Source organism: Myotis davidii, unplaced genomic scaffold (genome assembly GCF_000327345.1).
Source record: "Myotis davidii unplaced genomic scaffold, ASM32734v1 scaffold64, whole genome shotgun sequence".
Classification (NCBI taxonomy): domain Eukaryota; kingdom Metazoa; phylum Chordata; class Mammalia; order Chiroptera; family Vespertilionidae; genus Myotis; species Myotis davidii.
The window spans coordinates 4,677,623-4,699,170 of NW_006296226.1; the positions used below are offsets into that span (position 1 = coordinate 4,677,623).

The 21,548-nt window shown below is 51.3% G+C and overlaps 1 pseudogene; it reads right to left on the reverse strand.

The window, feature by feature from the left end:
- Positions 1-19,122: 19,122 nt before the first annotated feature.
- On the reverse strand, positions 19,123-20,550 carry LOC102754735 (annotated as a pseudogene).
- Between the last annotated feature and the right edge of the window lie 998 nt (positions 20,551-21,548).

Below are 21,548 nucleotides of genomic sequence, written 5' to 3' on the forward strand. Positions count from 1 at the left end.
TTAGGAAAATATAGAAACAAAGTATTGGCACATGCCATAACCAGATGGATCTCCAAGTGTCACACCGAATGGAAGAACTAGATTCAAAAAGTATATTCCGTGTGGCTTCATTTTCATGATCTTGTGATCTTCTAAGAAGTAAAACATCACATTGAAAATGACTCCCACTTGGTCTGCTGTTTTTGTTTCTCTGGTTTTATCGATGTCTGCAAAGCATCATTTATTAAAATGCCAGGTTGGACATTTAAAAACTCTTCCGTTTCAGAAAATCATGACGGGACATGGACCAGTAATGTCTGGCGGCCTTTTGACCTGTGAGAGTCTCCATGACGGGCATCCCTTCTCAAGGTATCACTCCTCGGGGAGACCTCATTGTCAGGTTCAGAGGTAAACTGGAGACACCACAGGTAAATGTTCCTGCCCTGTCCTGTTTCTAGGCCCCGCGCGGATCAGTACAGGAAGAGCACAGCACTGCACTCCTCACCCTGACGGCCAACTGTACGCACCAAGGGCAGGATCCTGCACCGCGTCAAGGGAACAGCGTGAGGAAGGCTCAGGACACTTACCAGAGAGGGGTAACCCCACCTGGAAATTTCCCTGCAGGCACTGTCTTTACGCTCACAGAGAGGATCCACACATACTTCGCCAGGACGCAAACCTGCACTCGTGTCCCTGTCACTCATCAGGTAACTTGGCCACGCAAAACCTTTTCCTCAGTCTCTGCCTCATTTCCTCTTGCGTGGCTGCAAGGGAAACACTGTCACCAGTGATGGCTGGCGGACACTTCGACCTGCAGGAATGTCATGGAGCCAGCCGGTGGGAAGACTCTGCATGTACCTTCCTCAAGGTACCTACTCAGTGGGGAGACCTCATTGTTAAATTCAATGTTAAACCACAAACATGGCAGATTCTTGCAAAGCACTTGGCCTGATTCTAGGACCTGTGCCGGTCAGCCCAGGACCCACCACAGCAAGACCCACATCCCACTCAGGGCTCACCCAGCACTGTGTCCATGTGGCGATGGACATTATTCATGTTCCCCACCCCTTCCTGGGGGTGATGTTGGCGGGAGATGTGCCCTGTGCAAAGGTCTTATGTTGTATCCCTTGCTCTGAAGTAAGTCCCCACTGTGGGGGCTGGGAAGGAACCTGAATTTCTTGTGGTTCCTTTGAGATACTGTGTTTAAAGCTGTAAGTGCCAGGCGCCCCTCCTATAGTTTTGCTAATAAGACCTCTTCTGCTCCCTCCTGTCTTCGCCCTCTGGTGGGGGAGAGGAGGAGGAGTAAAGGGTCCTGCCTCCCCCTCCTCCAGCCCCACTCCAGGGTGGGGGTCTCACCTAGCTGGCACTGGTCACTCCACACAGAGTCACACCCAGAGCCCCTCACACTGGGTGTCTGAGCCTTCCCTGGGGTTGGGTGAGGACGACTATTTTGGAACCTTAAACAGGCTGCCAAGTAAGAGGCACCTGTCCGTGGAACTTCACAGCCACCTCCGTGTCCTCCCCACCTCGACCACCTCGAAGCGAACGGAAGAGCTGGTGTTTCTGGCCCCTTCTGTGGAGGACGGAGGAGGAGACTTGCTGTAGATGGACTCCTCCTCCAGGAGAAGGGAGGGCCCTTGGGGGCAGCTGGCCGCTGTCCCTCACCCGCGGGTTCTGTTTCTTCTGCCACTGAGACTGCAGGGCCAGCGCCCCCAACTCCCTCCTCCAAACCCTGTGACATAAGAAGCTACTTGATCCTCATCCGCCCAACTGGATGGGGGACGTTCAGTTGTGCCCTCCTGTGTCATCTCATTACACACCCCCTTCACACAGTTGTACGAAGTTCCAGGTGGTGAGGGGTCAGGGCAAGGTCTGGTTTATCTGTGCCTTCGGTGGAGTTCTACTTCTCGAGAAGAGCAGCTTCTGGATGTTGTATGGTATTTCCTAGTGTTCTTCTGTAAATGTATTGAGAAAAAAAATGAACAGTTTAAGGAACGGGACCTCTGAGCAGGTACAAGGAAAAAGCCTAGAAATGATAGGTGTGGGAGACCCCTGTCAGCCTCAGGAAGACTGGGGGAGGGGGCCCTTCCAGGCCCTGAGCCCCACGTCCTGGGATCCCCTGAACAATACACCTCCAAACTGAGCACATGGCTGCTAGGAGAAACCAATATGGCTCAGAATCCCTGCTGAGGGTGAGCAGGGACGCCCCCTGCAGGCGACTGTAACTGGCATGCTACGCGTTTGCTTCTGGAGATGTGAATACTGGGCTGGTGGGGTGGTGGACAATTCCAGGATGGCGAGGAAAAGCATCCTCCCATCCCATCAGCTGAAGCCCGGGTGCCTGGGGACCCCCTCGGTCCATGGCCCCCAGAGGCAGCTCTGATCTCTAGGGGCCTGGGGCCCTGCACACAGCCTGCCATAGCCTGGTCTGGACCATGGCTCTTTTTGTCCTTCCCTGTTCTCCGTGGATGGAGACCCTGAGACAAACGGCTCATCCCGATTTCATTTTCCCCTTGGCTAGAACCTGTCCCCACCGTCTCTGCTGGTTCTGGGCCCTGGGCTCCGAGACTTCTCCCCGAAGCAGGGGACCCTGGGCGTGGGACATGGCTGCCTGAAACACAGGTGCTGACCCTGACACCTCAGGGGTCCTGGCATTCGTGACTCTGTCGTCGACCTTCTCGTTACTGGTTGGGACAGTGCCACCTCAAGCCCTCCTGTGTCAGCAGAATGTGGGACTGGCGCCTTCCCCACGTAGGGAAGAAGGGAGCCTGTGTCACGGGGAACTGTGTCCATTCGGGGCCACGGGGGCATCCTTGGGTGGACTTTTCTCACTGCATTCGCTCCACAAATCTCTCATTCTGTCTTTACGATCTGGTTGATGTCTGACTCGTCCTTCAGATTGAACATCCTCCTTGGCCTAGAAACGCCTCTGATTCCTGGTGGGCGTGGGCTCTGCACAGAGGCGGACGCGCCCTTGGATCTCTCCTGTTCTGAGGCAATGCCCCTGGAACGCATGCCTCCTTGTATTTTTCTTTTTATGTCTCTATCCATTTAGTCCTAAATAAAACCAAACAAATAGGGGTCTAATCGACCCTGTCCCCACCTCCTCCCTCTGTCCTATGCTATCAATACCTAAGTTTATTCTCATATTACAATAATAATAGGACAGGGTGATGGGGCCAGGGTGGCAGGGCCTGGGTGGGGCAGAACCTCGGCCCCGCTTCTCCAGGGGAGTGTCCGGTTATTAGATTCCCACGATCAAGCCCGGCTACTCCTGGGGGCTCTGCATCTCACAGGGCAGCTGCCTGATCTGCTGGGCGGTGGACTTCCCAAGTGCGACAGGGCCCGGCTCCAGGCTGTCAGCGAGGCTCACCTCTCAGGGGTCACCAGGCTATGAGCAGTGCCAACTGCGTAGGGCGGGGGGCGGGGTGCTGTAGTGGGCTCCCCAGTAGGTTCTGGGCAGCCGCAGGAACTTGCCACACAATCCATTAGGCCCGCCTCCAGCTCAGGGGTACCACCAGCTCCTGCAGCTCCAGGAACTTCCCCTTCATTTCCTCCTTGTCCTTCGCCAGCCTGTCCTTCGCCAGCCTGTCAATCCTCACCTCAGAATGTCCTCCTCCTCCTCCAGGTGGCGCTCCTTCGGCCCTGCCCTCTGATTCTGGTCAAGGGCGGTAATGTGCTATGTGCTCCGGTTGCACCTGTCTCTGCAGACAGCTGAAGGAGTGCTGCTCCAGCTCCTTCGGCTCCATCTTCCCTTGCATGGCCTCTGTAAGCAAGGCAGCTCTGCGGCTTGTCCGTGGCCACCTGGACGGCCTGTTGTAGCTGTTCTGCTTCGGCTGGCAGCTGCTGTTCCTCTTCCGAGGGCCCTGCTGGGGGCGCCTGGGGTGGGGGGACAGCGATCTGGTTCCTCCGTTCAGCTGAGCTGGTCTCCAGCTCCTGTGCCTGACTCCTGCTGTGCTCCCTGTCCTCACCTTGCACATCTGCTCTGACATTGGCTGCATCTTCTGTTGTCAGACGGCCTTCTCTCCCTTCAGGTCCCTGCGTACTGGTCTTTCTCCACCTGCTGCTACTTCAGCAGATTCTTCAGCTGCTCCGCACGTGTCTCCAGCTGAGGCCGAGCTCCCGGGGCCTCTTGCCCTTGCTCCTCGCTACCAGGGCTTCCCGGATGTCCAGGGAGCTCTGGCGCCTCCAGCTTCATCTTTGGCAGTTCTGCCACCCTGAGCTGCCTGGCCACCCTGCGGGTCACCGAGACCCCAGGGCACTCCCGCAGTTCCCAGTTCTCCTGCTTCAGGCTTCACACGTTTTGTTGTTCTTGTATAACCCCGGCTTTCGGGCCCCGCGAGTTTGGGTGAGATCTTTGTCGAATCGCCTGCGTCTGCCATGTGCACACCCGCCCAGATCTCGAGGCTGGGGAGTCAGCAGGAGACCGGCAAGGCCCCCCTCCTCTCTCGGCTTTCTGCCCCGCTGCTTGTTGAGGCCCGGCCAGAGCTATCTGCTAGTCTGTCTTCTCAGACACGAGAATCCCGATGGCCTGGCTCTGCCTATATTCCTGCTTCTCTTTTTCTAAGTTGGGATTGATGGAATTTCTTGGCTGCGTGTTCCCTCCAGTGCCTCTGTGTGAGCAGAAGATGCAGTCCCTCCGCCTTGACGGAGGAGGCAGGCTCGCACCCGAGACTGCCGAGCTACAGGGAAAGCAGACACGGGCTCTGGGCAGACGAGGATGCGCTTCCAGACAGGACAGAAGAGCCGCTTTTGGGCCCCTAGTTCCACGTGGATGAAGCAGCGCTGGGGAAAGGACACCCCAGGCCACATGCGCCTGCAGGAGGCAGGGCCGGGAGCGGTGTGGTCTTTGGGCGCATCCTCAGGCAAGTGACAGTTGTCAGAAGTGGCTGTCCCGGGGCTGCTGTCCGGTCTAACTTCTGCTCCTTAGCTCCTGCAGGAACACAGTGCCTTCTCTCAGCTTTCTCCTGGCCTCGGCCAGTATTTCCTGTCGGGCTTCTTGGTACTGGGAGGCCTCCTTGTATTTGGCCTGTGACGGGCACTGGGCCCCTTGCTCCCAGGGTTCTCAGCTAACCCCCTGCCCTGGGTAGAGGGCTCCTCCCCCTGAGGTAGGAGGTCCCCAATCCTGTCTCCCTCTCCTGCTGAGGGTCTCCTGGGGTCTCTCTTGAACTGGCGAGAGATTCTTAACTCGTTTGCTGTCTTCCCCCGCCAGAGGGAGGCTCGTGGCCGTCTGGTGTCCTTAGCCCATGAGCTCCTGAGATGGGTACTTGTGAGAGGTGGGATCATGAGAGAGGATGGCATGTAGTGAGAGAGGGGGCCCCAGGATAATGTGGGGGGTGTGCATGAAGGTGGGTTCCAGAATCTGGTTGTGGTTTGGGGGCAGAAGGGAAAATGCAAGTGGGGGGGCGGGTTAGGTGACAGGTGGTCCCTGATCAGTGTGGGATCCAGTGCTAAAAATGCATGAGAGACAGAGGGGCCCCTATGTTGGGGTGATGAAATGGAAAGCGAGGGGTTCGTGGGTGCAGTGGAGGGTGGAGGCAGTGTCATGGATGAGATCTCATAGCTGTAAAGTGTCAAAGGCAGAGCTGGTGCTCCCCTCGCTCCCCACACACAGAACGCCGGCTTCCCAGGTGGCTGGCACGCCCCTCCGAGCAGAGACCTTGAGCCAACTTCTCCATGAGCTGACCTGCAAAAGAAGGCTTGTGCCAGTGTGTGCAGGAGACAGGGACATCCAGGAGTGCGCCGGGGACAGGTGGGCCTGGAGGGGTCCCAAGCCCCACCTCCCTCCCCTGCGTGATGCTCCACGATCCCTCATCCAAGCCTTGCCCAGATGGTTCTCCCATTCATGCCAAGGTCAGGCGACACTGGAGTTCCGTGGGCTCGCTCGGAAGAGGGCACCTGAAGTTGCGGAAGAGAATGCTCACCTCTCCCAAGGGAGAGCTGGGCTGGTGCTGTGGTAGGGGTTTCTAGGGGAGCCCTCCCAGGTGGGGAGACCTGACCCAGGTACGGGGGTGACAGCTGGAGCAGAGGATCTCTCAGTAGCTCCGGGTCCGTGGCATTTGGATAATAGCCCGTGTCCCCACTGGCGCCTGCCAGTCCTACCTTCTCCCCAGAGCCGCCATCCAATCTTCCCCGAGGATCCCCAACTGACTCCTCTCTGTTCTCGTCGGTGTAAAGAGGGCAGGAAGGAAAGGCAAGACCAGTGTCACGAGCTTTTTTGGCCTGGGCCCACGGTTCCCTTAGCTTGTTGATGCCCAGTTCTTTTGTATTTTTATTTTATTTTATTTATTTATTTTTAATCCTCACCTCAGGGCATTTTCCCATTGATTTTTAGAGTGGGAGGGAGGGGGAGAGACAGAAAGAAACATCAATATGATGCAGCCACTATTAGGACCCCCTCTCCCGTCCTGCCCCTGAGGGTCACCTTCCCGTGACCTCAAACAGCGCTGGTTACGTCTGCCAGGCACCGTTTGGTGCCTTTCCTGGTATTTAATCCTCACAATGACCTTCTGAGAGGACTCTGCCACTTTTCCTATATTAGAAGAGGGAACTGGAGAACGCGGGCTAGCTACGCTCCCGGCCAGGGTCACAGCGCCAGTGAAAGGCGGGGCTGCGTCCAGCCAGAGACTCCACCCCAGTGTCAGCTCCTTCGACCGCTAACCTGTGCTGTGCAACACGTCACGGCCGTCCGGGAAACGGGCCGGTTCAGCCCAAGGGGAGGTGTTCAAGAGCGGGCACTGACCTCCGCGTGCACTTGGGGAGGTCTCACACACACCCTTTGCATGCTCTCTTCTCTTGTAGCTCAGATGCCTGGGGAGGTGTGAGGCCCAGCGCAGGGAAGGGACGTGCTCCAGGGCCGCAGCTGCCAAGTGGCAGAGTCAGATTTGAGCCGCAGGCAGATTACAACCATTATTTCCTTCTCCTTTTCATGGAGGGCGGGAGGAAACTGAGCCCAGATGGGGTTAGATGTGTACTGGTCACCACCCTCTGGTGGGCCCAGGTCAGCACCTGCACCTGGCTGGGGTTGAACTTGAATGAAGTCCTAAGAGGGTCCTGTCTCTGTACTGAATATGTTGCTGCTACCGAGACCTTCAGAATCCTTCACCTTTGTTATACCCATTTCAGAAAAATGTGAACACATACCTCTAATATATATATACTTACTTACATTATTATATACGTATGCACTCCTGTAGTAAAATATTGTGCATACCATTAAAATAACGCTTATAACAGTTTTTAAATCTGTAATGAGACACTTTAAAATTATATTTCTTTTAAATTATATGTGAGGGTATATCCTTCACCCTCACAGAATACTATGATTAAAAAATAAGTTCCTAACCCACAGAATATACAACCAAGAGGGGGTCATGATGTAAACTATGGACTTTGAGTGACTATGACGTCAATTTAGGTTCATCAATGTACGACTCTGGTGGGGGATGTTGAGAATGGGGAAGGCTATGCATGTCAGGGGGGCAAAGAGGTATCTGGAAATCTCTGTACCTTCATTTTTCTCTGAACCTAAAACTGTTCTTAAAAAATAAATAAAAGTATTAAAATAAGAAAATAGCTCGGCTGGTGTGGCTCAGTGGTTGAGCATCGACTTATGAACCAGGAGACCACGGTTTGATTCCCGGTCAGGGCACATGCCCAGGTTGCCGGCTCCATCCCCAGTGTGGGGCGTGCAGGAGGCAGGCAGCCGATCAATGATTCTCACTCATCATTAATGCTTCTATCGCTCTCTCCCTCTTCCTTCCTCTCTGAAATCAATAAAAACATTTTAAAATGGTGGCAATAATGTTTTAGTGACAGGGATGATAGAGAATGCTTCAGTTCCCCTCTATGGGTTAATTTTTTAATCCAGACCTTGAGTAAGCTATTCTTAGGATAAAACGTATACAAACAAGAAAAATGGCTGTTTTTTCTAAAATTTATATTAACATAATTATGTTGAAACTTTTAAAACCAATAAAACGATCCTCTCCGCACCTTTGGCTGAGGATGCTCATCACCTGCTGTAAATAAAGTCCCTCCCCGCACCTCCACCTGCCTGGCCCCACCTCTACTGCTCTGACCCAGAAGTATCTGGGCGGATGCCCAACATTTGCATTTTTTTTACAGGTTCCCAAGTGATGCTTATGCTGCTGGGCCTGTGGTAGAATTACAGGACTACACTCCCAGGTGGTAGAAGTTTACTCTCCCTCTCCCTTCCTCTCTGAAATCAATAAAAAATATATTTAAGAGAAAAAAAGAATTTATTTGGCACTAGATAATTTAATCAGTATGTCCACTTTAAGTGATGACATGTAAACTGAAGGACAGCACTTTTTTCCTTTTGAGAGCAGGTCTGTTAAACGTGGGGACAGTGAAACCAGGAAGGGCCTGGAATAGAAGCACAGGAGAGACAATGGGTGGGGCTGCCGTGGCCCTCGTGGAAGGTTGTGGGAAAGAAGTGAGCCAAGGCGGGGCTGCTGTCAGCTCACTGGAGTCAGAGAAAACGGGGCCTTGGGGGCAGGTGCAGGGGGTTAGCCCAGGACGGGATGAGCTGCTGCTGCCCATTGTGTCCCTGGTTGCCAGTCTCATGGGGTCCTTTAGAGTTTAGGAGATGCCCTCCAGTGGGGGGAAAGGAGGGGAGGGAAAGCACGCCAAGACAGCACTTCTCGTGTTCTGGAAGCCAGATAGGACTGGAGGGCATTCAGCTCCAACTGGCATCTCTACCCACCAGCATCCGGCTCAGCAGAAATGCCCCGATTCCCATGGGGGTATGAGAGATCACCTATTGTGCTCTGGGAGGTCTGTGCCTGGCTTGCAATTCTTTGTAATAGGTCGTCTGAGGGAGGGTTGGGGTGAGGCAAGGACATGGGTGATACATTACCTGGCTTTGGCCTTTCTTCTGTGTCTGGGACTTTCCTCAAGTGCCCATCGACATGAAGACCAGCTCCACACAGTGGCCAGGCCCTGTGAAAGCAGCAGCACTCCTCCGGAGCTGCCACTGTCCAGGACGGTGGCCACTAGCCACACGTGGCGATTAATGACTAGACCTGTGGCTGCACAGGAATCGAACCCAGGCAGAGAAGGGGGCCCAGGGAGTGGTTCGCCACTCGCTTCTACTCACTGAGCACCTTGACGCTGGTGGAGGAACCGGCCCAGAGTCGGTGCCCAGGGCTGCAGTTCCGCTTCTCCAGATCCTGAGGTGTCCTCAGAGAAAGCACCACCCTGGCTGGTGTCAGCTTTCTCTCCCATCAGATGGAAAGCAGTTAACACGCTGATCTCAAGGTCCCATCAGGTCGAAATGCCCCATAGTCTCTGTTGTTGCTTCTGTCCGCCCCTGACCAAGGGAATGGGGGGACCTGACTTCCTGCTTATTCTACGGCCCCACCATTTCCTAGGGGCTCAGGGACCTTGAGGAGACGACAGAAACACACACAGCATCTCAGCATAATCCCCTCCTCACAGAAAGGCTGCCGCAAAAGCCCTGGGGGGAGACTAGCCAGGTGGTGGAGGTTCCCCCCATTCCACAGATGAACAAATCGTTTCAGAGAGGCTCTGTGATCACCTGGAGTCAGGCACAGACTCATGGGGTGTTAGTGCCACGAAAGATTCAAAGATTAAAGGAAGGTCGTCTCACTCTCGTTTTACGGATAGGGAAACTGAGGCCCCAGCCCATGCAAACAGGAAGAGTCATGGCAGTGATGACAGGGGAACCCTCAGGTTCCAAGATTCCTAGTCCTGTTTCTTCCCTTTAAACTGTGCCTCAGTTTCCTCATCTAGAAACTAAGGAATCTAATCATGCACAACTCATCAGCTGGTTGTGAGCACTGAGAGGTAAACTCTCAGTTAGTAGCTGTTCTATAATGCTGCCTGCACTCACCTTTTATTTCCATGTCAGATGGACTCATGATGACTTTGGCTGGAAGTATCCCAAACAGACTTCTCATAAAACATTCACCTGCAGTGGTGTGCTGAGAATGCGTTGGGTGATAAAGATCAGTGAGGGCCCAGCTAGTGTGGCTCAGTGGTTAAGTGTCAACCTATGAACCCAGAGGTCACGGTTCGATTCCTGGTCAGGGCACATGCCTGGTTTGCGGGCTTGATCCCCAGTGTGGAGCGTGCAGGAGGCAGCCAATCGTTGATTCTCATCATTGATGTTTCTATCTCTTCCTCTCCCTCCCTCTCTGAAATCAATAAAAATATATTAAAAAAAAAAAGATTAGTGAGGGTCAAGAGAGTTGAGGACACTGTGCTATGGAGGCTGGGGAGGTGGCTGTGATTCTGGGAATGATGCTCCTGCAGGTGTAAAGAAATAAGGAGTAAGTCACTAATCATCTGAGAGATGCAAATCAAAATGACAATGAGGTACCATCTCACACCTGTCAGAAAGGCTATCATCAACAAATCAACAAACGACAAGTGCTAGAGAGGATGGGGAGAAAAAGGAACACTTGTGCACTGCTGGTGGGAATGCAGACTGGTGCGGTCTAATTTTACCTACCTTAACATTCCTAATTCCTAAACAGTAATAGACAGTAAAATATTCCCTCCATATATCAGTCTGACACTAATGAACAAAAACAGATCCTGAGACAGAGAAACATCAATCAGACCATCAAACCTCAGAGGGAAGGTAGGGGAGTGAGGGGGACGCAGTTAGAGAGCAACCAAAGGACGTGTATGCATGCATATTAGCATAACCAGTGGACACAGACACTATGGTGGTGGGGGCTTGCCCGGGGTGGGAATGGCTGGGGGAGGGATGGTCAAGTGGGGAAAAAGAAGACATATGTACAACTTTAGACAAATAAGTAAGTAAGTAAATAAATAAATAAAAGAAGGGGGGGATAGAGAGTCTGACCGCCTCCCCCACCCCCCATTGCAGGGATGAACACATGAGGAAGGACACGCAGGCCCAGCTGGCAGATCACAACGAGTTACTGTCACTCGGGTCTGACCTTGCCCGAAGTCCCCTGCAAGAAGGGCCAATCAGTCCTCATGGCAACCAGCGCCTGTCCTCAGAGCACAAAGCAAGCTCTGTGCTCCTGCCTGGCTCCTCGGGTGCTATTTCACAACGCACAGCACCTACAGCTTGTCCAGGTGACACCGAGCAGCTGTTGTGTCAGTTCCTCCTCACAGCATCCCCGTGCAGGAGGCACAGAATATCTGGCTTCTGGCCTCGAGGCCTGCATCTCCCCTTTGCAAGCCAGAAGCCGAGATGCAGAGATGGCTGTGCCGCTCTCTATAAAGTCCCACAGCTAGTACGTGGCTTAGCCAAGACCCCAACTACGGTCTCTGAGTCTCTGTTTAGTCCTGTCCAAGTCTTTACTCCAAAGGGACTGCGCTGACCAAGGGAGGCTGGAGTCTTGTATTGCTTTGCTCAAACCACAACTACTCAGAGACACTTCATACATTTCTGTGTGGAGGTCATACTCTCCTCTGTTCTCCCTTTCATGGTGCCCACTCTGGGCCCTGAACCATTGCTCAGTGTGCTGGGATGGAGCCCCTCAATGCATCCAAAGCATTTGTGCTCCAGGAAATTCCAGGCCCTGTGATGACTATGTGCCATTTTAAGTGGTCACATTTCTGGAGGGAAATTCTTTTTCTTAACAATTACAAAAAACTTCTGAGTATCAGAGAAAATAGCCTGACACAGCAATTCCACTCCTAGGTATCTACCGCGTATACCGGCTAATAATGCGGATTTTGTAACCAAAAAAACACAATAATTTCAAGAGAAACATCAAAAGTGCTTTATTATAGGGAACAGCTTCTTTCACTCAACCAACACATAACCCTCACTTGCTGAGCACCTGGACATGCTCCTTAAGGGAGGCCATTTTGCTTACCCCTCGGAGGCGGCCTCCGGAATAAGACCGCTTGGGTGCTGCTCTTTGCCAGTGATCGGTGATCCTGCTGATTAGAAAAGGTAATCTGTGTGAAGTGGCTGGCACAGAGGCAGGTGCATGAGCAGTAACTGTTAGCTGTCATCATTGCTGCTGCCACCCTTCATACGGGCCAGGATTTGGCCCACAGCACAGTGTGGCGTCACTGAGCCCCTGGTCCGGGCCTGGGGGAGAGGACGTCCACTACTGTTTATCGCTCTGAAAGAAAGAGGCATGGATCCTTGCTCCTTCAATTCCCCGGAGCCCTGACAGAGGCTTCTGAGAACAGCTCTCTCTCTCTCTCTCTCTCTCTCTCTCTCTCTCTTACCGCAGAAACAGGCCAGGCGGCCTCTTTTCCTGGTTTTTGTGCTCAATTCATTTTATACAGAAATAACTGTGAGTTGCTTTCTGGAAGGTGACAAGCCCATGTGTCCTGACACAAACCAGGTCGGGGCCTGTAGAGACAGTCCATAGAGGACCCCTCCTCTATAGAAAGGAGATTTTAAGAGCGGGTCTGGGAGCAGGAACCAGACAGGCTGGCCCTGCGTCTGGAGAGGCACCTTGTAAACAGCCCTGGGTCCCAGTGCCGGAAGCCGTCTGCCAAGTGTGGGACAGGGGTGTGAACTGGCCGTTAACCCTGCAGCATTCGTGTCCCAGACTTACCTCAGGGGCTTTGGCCACCAGCGAGCACTCACCCATTCCCCCTTCCCCCTCATGTGATAGGGCTGCGTCTGGGAGCTATTATCCTCACGGTGCCACACTCAGAGAACTGCATGTACACACACACACACACACACACACACACACACACACACATACACACACCTTTCCGACATTTGTCCACATTCTCAGCTCTCACTCTGACTCACAAGTACAGAGTTTCAAATCCACCAAACACACGTGAACAGCTACACATGCCCTCATTCACACATACTCTAAGAGACACACACACTCACCATACACACACCCTCAGCCTCATACACATACGCTGACCTCTCCCTGCCAATCACTTGTGAATTCTCAGAAGGGGACCATCGGGCATGTTTGGGGGTGATGCCTGGACCTCTGAGTTCTCAGCAAAAAAAATTTCCTGGCATCTAAACTCCATGTGGTTCCTCGTCCTGCAATATCCGGGACCCAAGCAATGCAGTGTCTGTCGAGTGAACAAATGAAGTCTTGAGCACCTAGCTTCATATGCTTCGGATTTTCCCAAGTCACCGTTGTGATGTAACATCCGTGGGCTAACTTCAACTATTTCCTGCCAATTTTATACACACCCTTCGTCGTTCGGCTCAATTACATATTCCTAATATTAATGATTTAAAAGAGAAGAGCTTATATGTGGGGGGTATCAACTGAAAATAAAATATAGACATGTCCAGTCTGCACACCCACCCACACACACACACACACACCCAGGGCTGATGACGTCTGGGCGTGCTTCCCCTAATATGGAGGCTGCTCAACACAGACAGACAAGACAGATGTGGTTCCTCCTGGGCCATTGAGTCTTCCCCATCTGGAGCAAAGGGACAGGGCTGCGTCTCAAAGCTATTATCCTGATGGGTGCATATAATACTAACCACTGCTGCCCAGACTGTGACCAGAGCTCAGACTCTTCACAGAGCCCCAGGACCTCTCCTCCCCACAACCAGAAAAACAACTTTTACTACCAGAGCTGAACTAGCTGGTCCCAGGCGAGGGTGTCAGGTGGTTTGCTTCTCACTGGCTCCCGTCCCCCTCAGGCCCAGAGGAGAGAAGGTTTATTTACAACTGGTTCAGCCCTTGGTCTACCCGTATGACATTGCCCTGGGTGACACTGCCCTGCCTGTAGGTTAAAAACCTTCAAATGTCAGCAATTGGTCAAGTTCAAATGAATACTTGATCACCCTTCAAGAGATAAGGTAAACAAGACAGGTTTTTTCCCAGATGGGTTCTTCCTCCACTATCAAGCCATCATTTGATTTATGCCATATTAGGAGCCAAAATAGACAAAGTAGATAAACAAGTGGATATTAACAAGGTGCCTGTTTGACTTGTTTTAAGGTTACTAGGGATGAAAAGCAGTTTGTTTCTTTCTTACCAAGGGGAGAAAAACTGCCGTAGAGAAACAATTTCCACGCACAAGCTGAAACCTGCTTTGCCTAATCTTCCCTTAAGATTAGGAAATAATGTACACTTGGGATCAGGTTGAGATTTTTAGAGACGCACTCAGGACGCTGGAAGCGAAGGGAAGGGGTGAGGTGGGGTCAGTTCACAACTTCTTTTTCTAAGAACTGGAAGTGCAGAGGCAAGAATCTTGCCCTAACCGGTTTGGCTCAGTGGATAGAGCGCGGGCCTGCGGGCTCAAGGGTCCCAGGTTCGATTCTGGTCAAGGGCATGTACCTTGGTTGCGGGCACATCCCCAGTGGGGAGTGTGCAGGAGGCAGCTGATTGGTGTTTCTCATCGATGTTTCTGACTCTCTATCCGTCTCCCTTCCTCTCTGTAAAAAAAATCAATAAAATATATTTTTTAAAAAAAGAATCTTGATAAGCACTCACTTTAAAAGACATTTGTGTTGCCCTAGCCAGCTTGGCTCAGTGGATAGAGCATTGGCCTTTGGACCGAAGGGTCTCAGGTTCGATTCCGGTCAAGGGCATATACCTCAGTTGCAGGCTCCTTCGTGGCCCGGACCCTGGTCAGGGTGCGTGCAATTGTCTCTCTGTCTTTCTCTCTCTCTTCCACTCTCTCTAAAATCAATGGAAAAATATCCTCGAGTGAGGACTAAAAAAAATATGGGGCAAATTTGTTTATTTAACAAATATTTATTGAGCTTCTGCCCTGGCCAGTGTGGCTCAGTTAGTTGAGTGTCATCCCATACACCAGGAGGCCATGGTTTGATTCCTGGTCGGGGCACAAGCCCAGGTTGTGGACTTGATCCCCAGTGAGGGACATGCATTTCATCATTGATGTTTCTATCTCTCTCCCTCTCCCTTCCTCTCTAAAATCAATAAAATGTGTGTGTGTGTGTGTGTGTATTTTATTTACTTAACTCCTGAAAGGGAGGGTTAGCCATATATATAGGCATATATATAGGCATATGCAATGGCTAAGCCTTCCTTTTAGGAGTTAAGTAAATAAAATTACCTTTCGACAACCACCTCTCGTTTTTTTAATAGAGCACCCCAAGTGGAGAACCCCTTGAGTTCAGAAACAAAACGATGAATGGATAGATAAAATGTGGCATATCATTATGCTCCATGAAATAAGCCAGTCACCAAAAGACAAATACTGAATGATTCCACTCATATGATATATCTAGAGTAGCCGAAGTCAGAGAAACAGAAAGTAGACTGGTGGTTACCAGGAACTGAGGGGAAGGGAAATGTGAATTGTTTAATGGGTAGGGTTTCCCTTTTGCAAGATGAAAAAGTTCTGGAAATTGGCTGCACAACAATGTAAATGTATTTAACCCTCAAAAATGGTTACAAATGGCTGGGGAGCTCACTGGATTGTTGCAAGAATCCAGGGAGGCAGCGAGAACATTTGCAAACACGGGAAGTGATATCAGAGGAATTGATGTTTACACAAGATCTAAACTCCCTAGGTCAGGCTCTTCCACAAAATACCGACTTCTGCGCATGGGCCACGAAGTTTCAATCACACTGTACGTGCGCACCCGCACGTGGTATTTTGTGGAAGAGCCACACTCAAGGGGCCAAAGAGCCGCATGTGGCTCGAGAGCCGCGGTTTGCCAACTACGGCCTGATAAGGAAAGGTATTCTTAGCCCAGAAAGTGAAAAGGGAGAGGGCTGAAGGGTAGGGTGCCCCCCTGGGATCTTGTCACACCTGCTTGTCCTCTGTTTAAGTTTTCTTCCTGAAGGGGCCCTCGTTTCTTTTAACTCCCTCTAAGTCAGTGGTTCTCAACCTTGGCTGCACATTAGAATCACCTGGGAATCTTTTTAAAATCCTGATTTCTGGGCCTCATGCTCCGGAAATTCTGTTTCTTTGTTATGGGGTGGGGCCACAACATTAGTAACAAACAGAGGCTGCGTCTGTTCCTAACACGCCTTCTTCTGAAGCAATGATGCCCAGGGCAGCTGCCCCCGGGGATTCATTCATTCCTGTAACAAATGTTTATTGACAGTCTGCTTTGGGACGTGAACTATTTCGGGGATGGTGGGTGCCTTCCTGAACAAAAACACAGAATTCTCTGTTTCCCTTGAGCTTCCATTTGAATGGCAAGAAAGGAATAATGAATAGCCAGACGGGATCGTGTGGCACCAGGTGATCAGTACTATGGAAAAACAATACAGGGGACTGCGGCTTTAAACAGGGTGGTCAGGAGAGGCCTCACCGAGACAGTGACGTTTGGGAAAGAAAAGGGAAAATGCAGAGAGAAAAAACATGCTTAAAAAAAAACCCACAAAAAACCTTTGGTGGCTCCTTTTAGTCCCCAATATAAGTTCCTGACTTTGAACATTGCCTTTGGGCCAGGTACCAGAATAGCTGCGTGGTTAAGGAGTTGAACTGTAGATCCTATGGCTTTATAGCCTCATGGGCCCAAACCCCAATGTGGTGGAGGTTACCTACCTGCCCATGGCCTTCGGGGTGTTCGCGGCCTGGTCCTGCTCTCTCCACCCTCACCAACCTCAACTGTGCACACGTCCCTGCAGCACACACAGCAGGTGCCTGATGCTCCTCACAGCACTGCTATCAAATAAGGGGGTTTGTGGGAGAACCTGGGAGGTCAGCTGAATGCAGCTACATGGGAAACACGCAGAAGTCTTAGCCATTAGTGTTGAACTCCAACCTTAAGCTCATGTATAACTGCAGATCTACGGCACGAAAAGGGGCAGTTAGAAGTCCTCCAGCCCTGGCTGGTTTGGCTCAGTGGAGAAAGTGCTGGCCTGTGGACTGAAGGGTCCCGGGTTCGATTCCGGTCAAGGGCATATGCCTGGTTGCGAGCTCGATCCCCAGTAGGGGGCGTGCAGGAGGCAGCCGATCAATGATTCTCTCTCATCATTGCTGTTTCTCTGTCTCCCTCTCCCTCTCCTTTCCTCTCTGAATTCCGGAAACCCTTCCAGCCCAGAGAAAGATAGTGGGGTTCTTGGGGTCACACAATCTTATTTGTATATCGAAGCCAGATATTCTGCAGGAGTAACATTTCATGCATGTGGTCTTTTCACGAGACTTCAAGTTCCTCTACCGAGTGCCTCAGAAGGAGAAGTGACTGTTTGGATTTCCTGTCCACCAACTGACCATGAGTGAGATGAGTGCCCCAGTTAAAGAGCCCCTTGCCCACCTGTCTCTGCAACACCCAATGTAACACCATCTTTCCTGGTTGTAAACTCGGGGGCTGGAGGTGGGGGTTCTAGGTGTGTGCTGGAGGGACTAGGGCTGACTCTCCGTTGTTCCTGGGAGAAGGGCTGTCCAAATACAAAACCCAGAAAGAATCTCTTGCCATGGACCAAGGCTTGGCTGGTGGCCAGGAGCCAGAGAGGGGAGTCCCTGGTGGCTCAGGAAGAAGAGGGGCCCCTATCCAACTGCAGGGCTAATTGTTCAAACCACAACACACATGAGGAAGTTAGAACAAGTGTGAAGGTCATCAGATTGTGACAAAGCCAACAAAAGCAATGACATGAATAAAGCTGTGGTGCCAATCCTGTAACCAGAGATGGGGGTTTGGTGGGTGTATGGGAGCCTGCTGGTGTGAAGGTCAAGTCTTCTTACTCCTACTACCCAGGCGAGGCGTGAAAATTTACACCCAAATCACCAAATCCCTCCCCAGCTCCTGGGGCCCAGATGCCTCAAGAATCCGTGACCCTTCTTCCCGTTGCCTCCGCCATGCGAGCATGTCACCGACAGCAGCAGGCCCCCCTCCCAGACCTCCTCCCAGTGCCCAGGCCCTGTCGCCTCTCCCGGGGGCTTCCCAGGCCGTGACTTCCCTCTAACTCTACACAGCTTTCAGACGGAGGCTCTTAGACTCCGTGTGACCTGAGCAAGAGGCTTGATGTTTTGCAGTCTCTTTCCTCTCCCAGAATGAAAACATTTGCCGCTAATAATGGCAATGGCTCCCACTGCCTGGTACTGTGCTGGGAAAATTTTTTTAAATTTTCAACAAAGTTCTTTCATTTTTTTATTTCACTAGAAATTACTTTATTGATTAAATCATCGGGGTTTTCAGCACAAGATTTAACAGCTTATTGACCACCAATGCCTGGGCTCCGGAAATTCTGTTTCTTTGTTATGGGGTGGGGCCACAACATTAGTAACAGAATTTCCGGAGGATGAGGCCCAGAAATCAGGATTTTAAAAAGATTCCCAGGTGATTCTAATGTGCAGCCAAGGTTGAGAACCACTGGTTTAGAGGGAGACATTGTTAATAGAGAACAAGTCAGGTGGTTTCAGGTCCCCCTTTCCCAATTATGGAGCAGCTGCTCAAGCAGGAAAGAGACAGCATTTAAGAAAAATCTAACAAAGAACCTGACATTGCATTTTAACATGTCTCTTAACAATTTACATTTTATCAGCAGTGTTGGTCCAAACTTATTTGCTTCTGATCTAATTTTTTTTTTTTGCAATTTACTTTTTTGGTATGTATGTAATTTTTTGTTTTGTTTTGTTAATCCTCACCCGAGAATATTTTTTTCTATTGCTTTTTAGAGGGAATGGAAGGGAGGGATGGAGAAGGAAAGGAAAAGAGAGACAGAGAGAGAGAAAGAGAGAGAGAGAGAGAGAGAGAGACAGGAGAGAGGAGAGAGACACATCGTTTGGTTGTATTTCGCACTCCCATTGATTTTTAGAGAGATCTGTGCAGGGCATCAAACCTGCAACCAAGGTACATGTCCCCTTGACCCAGAGTCAAACCTGCATCCCCTCAGTGCATGGGCTGACCCTCTAATCACTGAGCACCACCGGCCGGCGCTTTGGTATGTATGTAATTTTAATAAATAATCCCACTCCCTGTGCAGAAATGAATCGACTCAGTGCCAAGAAAAACCCCTCAAACCGGAATGGCCTCATCTTGCCCTTGGCTAGAGGAAGCAGGCTTTTCTGCTCCTCTTGTATCCACGAGTTGAAGAAACCTCCCCCCGAAGTCCAAAATGTTATTTCTGGCCCTGGAATGCGCAGCTTTTGATGGGCCGATTCAGATCATCTAGAAGGAGCAGCTGTGGAACTGCTATGCGGGCAGGTATTTATTCTTAAAATCCACTCCCGAGAGTCGTCCAGGATTGTGTACAAAGGCTCTAAGGTCCAAACGGCTTCTGCTCTTCTATCTCATGAGCTAGACTCAGAGGAGGCATTGGCATTGCCTGGAGCAAGAGCAGCAGCGGTGGCCCAGGAGGCGAAACCCGGTAACTCTGGCTTGTCAGTGATCCGGGCTGTCCGGTGGCCTTTCCCACCACGCGATCGACAGTCCACGCTTGGCGACCCTCTCCACACTTGAAAGATTTTATTTCAGAACAAAAGCGAGCAGCCTGTTCCCGGGAAGACAGATCAGTAAATGCCCAGGAGTTTTGTTGAGGCTTCTTGAAGGAATCCAAAGTGCCCACTGGCCTTGCTGATGGCAACCATCTTGGCAATGATTGGCAGATTATGTATAATAAAGGAATTCCAATTTTGCGAGGTTTGTTGTTGTTGTTGTTGTTGTTAATCCTCACCTGAGGATATTTTCCCATTGATTTTTAGAGAGAGTGGGAGGAAGGAGGAGAGACAGAGAGAGAGAAACATGGATGTGTCTGAGAGAGACACATCGATTGGTTGCCTCCTGCATGGCCCGACAAGGACCTGGGATCAAGCCAGCAACCGAGGTACGTGCCCTTGCCCGGAATCAAGGTTTGTTGTTGTTGTTAATCCTCACCTGAGGATATTTTCCCATTGATTTTTAGAGAGAGTGGGAGGAAGGAGGAGAGACAGAGAGAGAGAAACATGGATGTGTCTGAGAGAGACACATCGATTGGTTGCCTCCTGCATGGCCCGACAAGGACCTGGGATCAAGCCAGCAACCGAGGTACGTGCCCTTGCCCGGAATCGAACCCAGGACACTTCAGCCCTTGGGCCAACACTCTATCCACCGAGCCAAACGGGCTGGAGCCATTGCTTTAAGGGTTCTGCGAGTGCCCTAGAATGCCCAGGCCTGTGACAGGGGCATTCAATGTATGATTAACCCATTTAACACAGCAGTTGTTTCCTGAGAAGCCAGCTCCACCTCTTCTCTGGAGACCACTATCTTTCTCTTACTCCATCTTTCAGGGTTATCCAGACGTTGGTGGGACTGCCAGCAACTTGGGTTCCTAAGGGTTTGTTAACAGCAGCACATCCCCAACAACTGTCAGGCATTATGCATTCACTGGGCTGACATACCAACGTGGCAACCCCACCCACGACAATCCCAGGCTTTACCACGGCTTGTCCACCTTCCTCAGCAGCATCCTGAAAGCCTTTGATCATGAGTGGGGTTATCTTTTCTCCTTGCTCCTCAGTCATATTCCGGCAGATGCTGAGTAACGGCAACATGTCACATTCAGTCACGCCCATGGCTTAGGGGTCACTCGGCATATTGGCACACACTATGCACCCCATCATGTAGGGATCTACCACCAAGGGGGAGGAGTCCGTGTCTGCACAGTGACAGGCCTGTGTGCCTCCTGTGTCATCCCAGCCCCGACCCTGGGCCCTGGGCATTGGGATGATGCAAGAGTCCATCCCAAAGCCCAGGACTGGAAAGGCTGGGCTGGATTCCACCCTGACCTGCAGGCCAGCCAAGGCCCAATCCAGGGGGGCCGCAGGTCAGTCTCTCCAAGAGTCTGGGGGACCTTGCAGCTTTAGTACTTTATGTCGGAGAAGCCCACCAGCTAGGGTTGGGACCCACGCCTGGGCCTTGGTGGGTCGGTGGCTCCAGAAGGTCAGATCTAGAGACCAGCCACGGAGCCTTCCTCCCCGCGGGCGACTGCCACTGCGGCTCCTGCCATCAAGCCCGTCTGGCATGAAGGTCCTTCTTACTTTCTGCTCCAGTTAATACCGAATAACCGTCAGATTCTTGCTGCAGAGGTTCTCCCTGAGCATGACTCCCACCGCTGGATTCAGGGCACACCATGTGCTCCTGGCCTTCCTGGGCGCTGAGGATTTAACACAAGGTCTTCATTTGAGCCTTACAACCCCTACGACATAGATTCTGTTCTTTTCAATTTACTGACCAGGAAACTGAGGCTCAGGTGCCATGGCCAACACCTGCTGGCTCAGGGTTTGAACCGAGCTCACTCACACTCCAGGCTCCAGGTCGGCTGGTTGGTACCGTTTCTCCGAAAAGCTTCCTGCCTCAAAGGACGACTGGCAAAGGGTTTCTAAACACATATATTTTAAAGTTAAATACTGTTCCTCGTTCCCCAGAAACACTCCCCTGCCCCGCCCAACTGGAAGGATGAAATGGACAGATAACACACAAAAATGCAAATACCAATAAAAAATAGTGTACTGTCCTAGCAATCAAAGAAATACAAATGAAAGTTACCACTGTGTACCGCTTTTTGCTAGTCAGATTTTTTTTTTTAAATGGCTACATTCAAAGCCTGGGGAATAACTTCTTTAATTTACTTCTGATGTGTGGTTATTATCTCCATAGGGGTGACTTTTCCAGTTTTCAGCTTCGCCTGACTTATTACAGGAGCAATAAACATTGCTCAGGGGCCGGAGGCAGGAGGCGG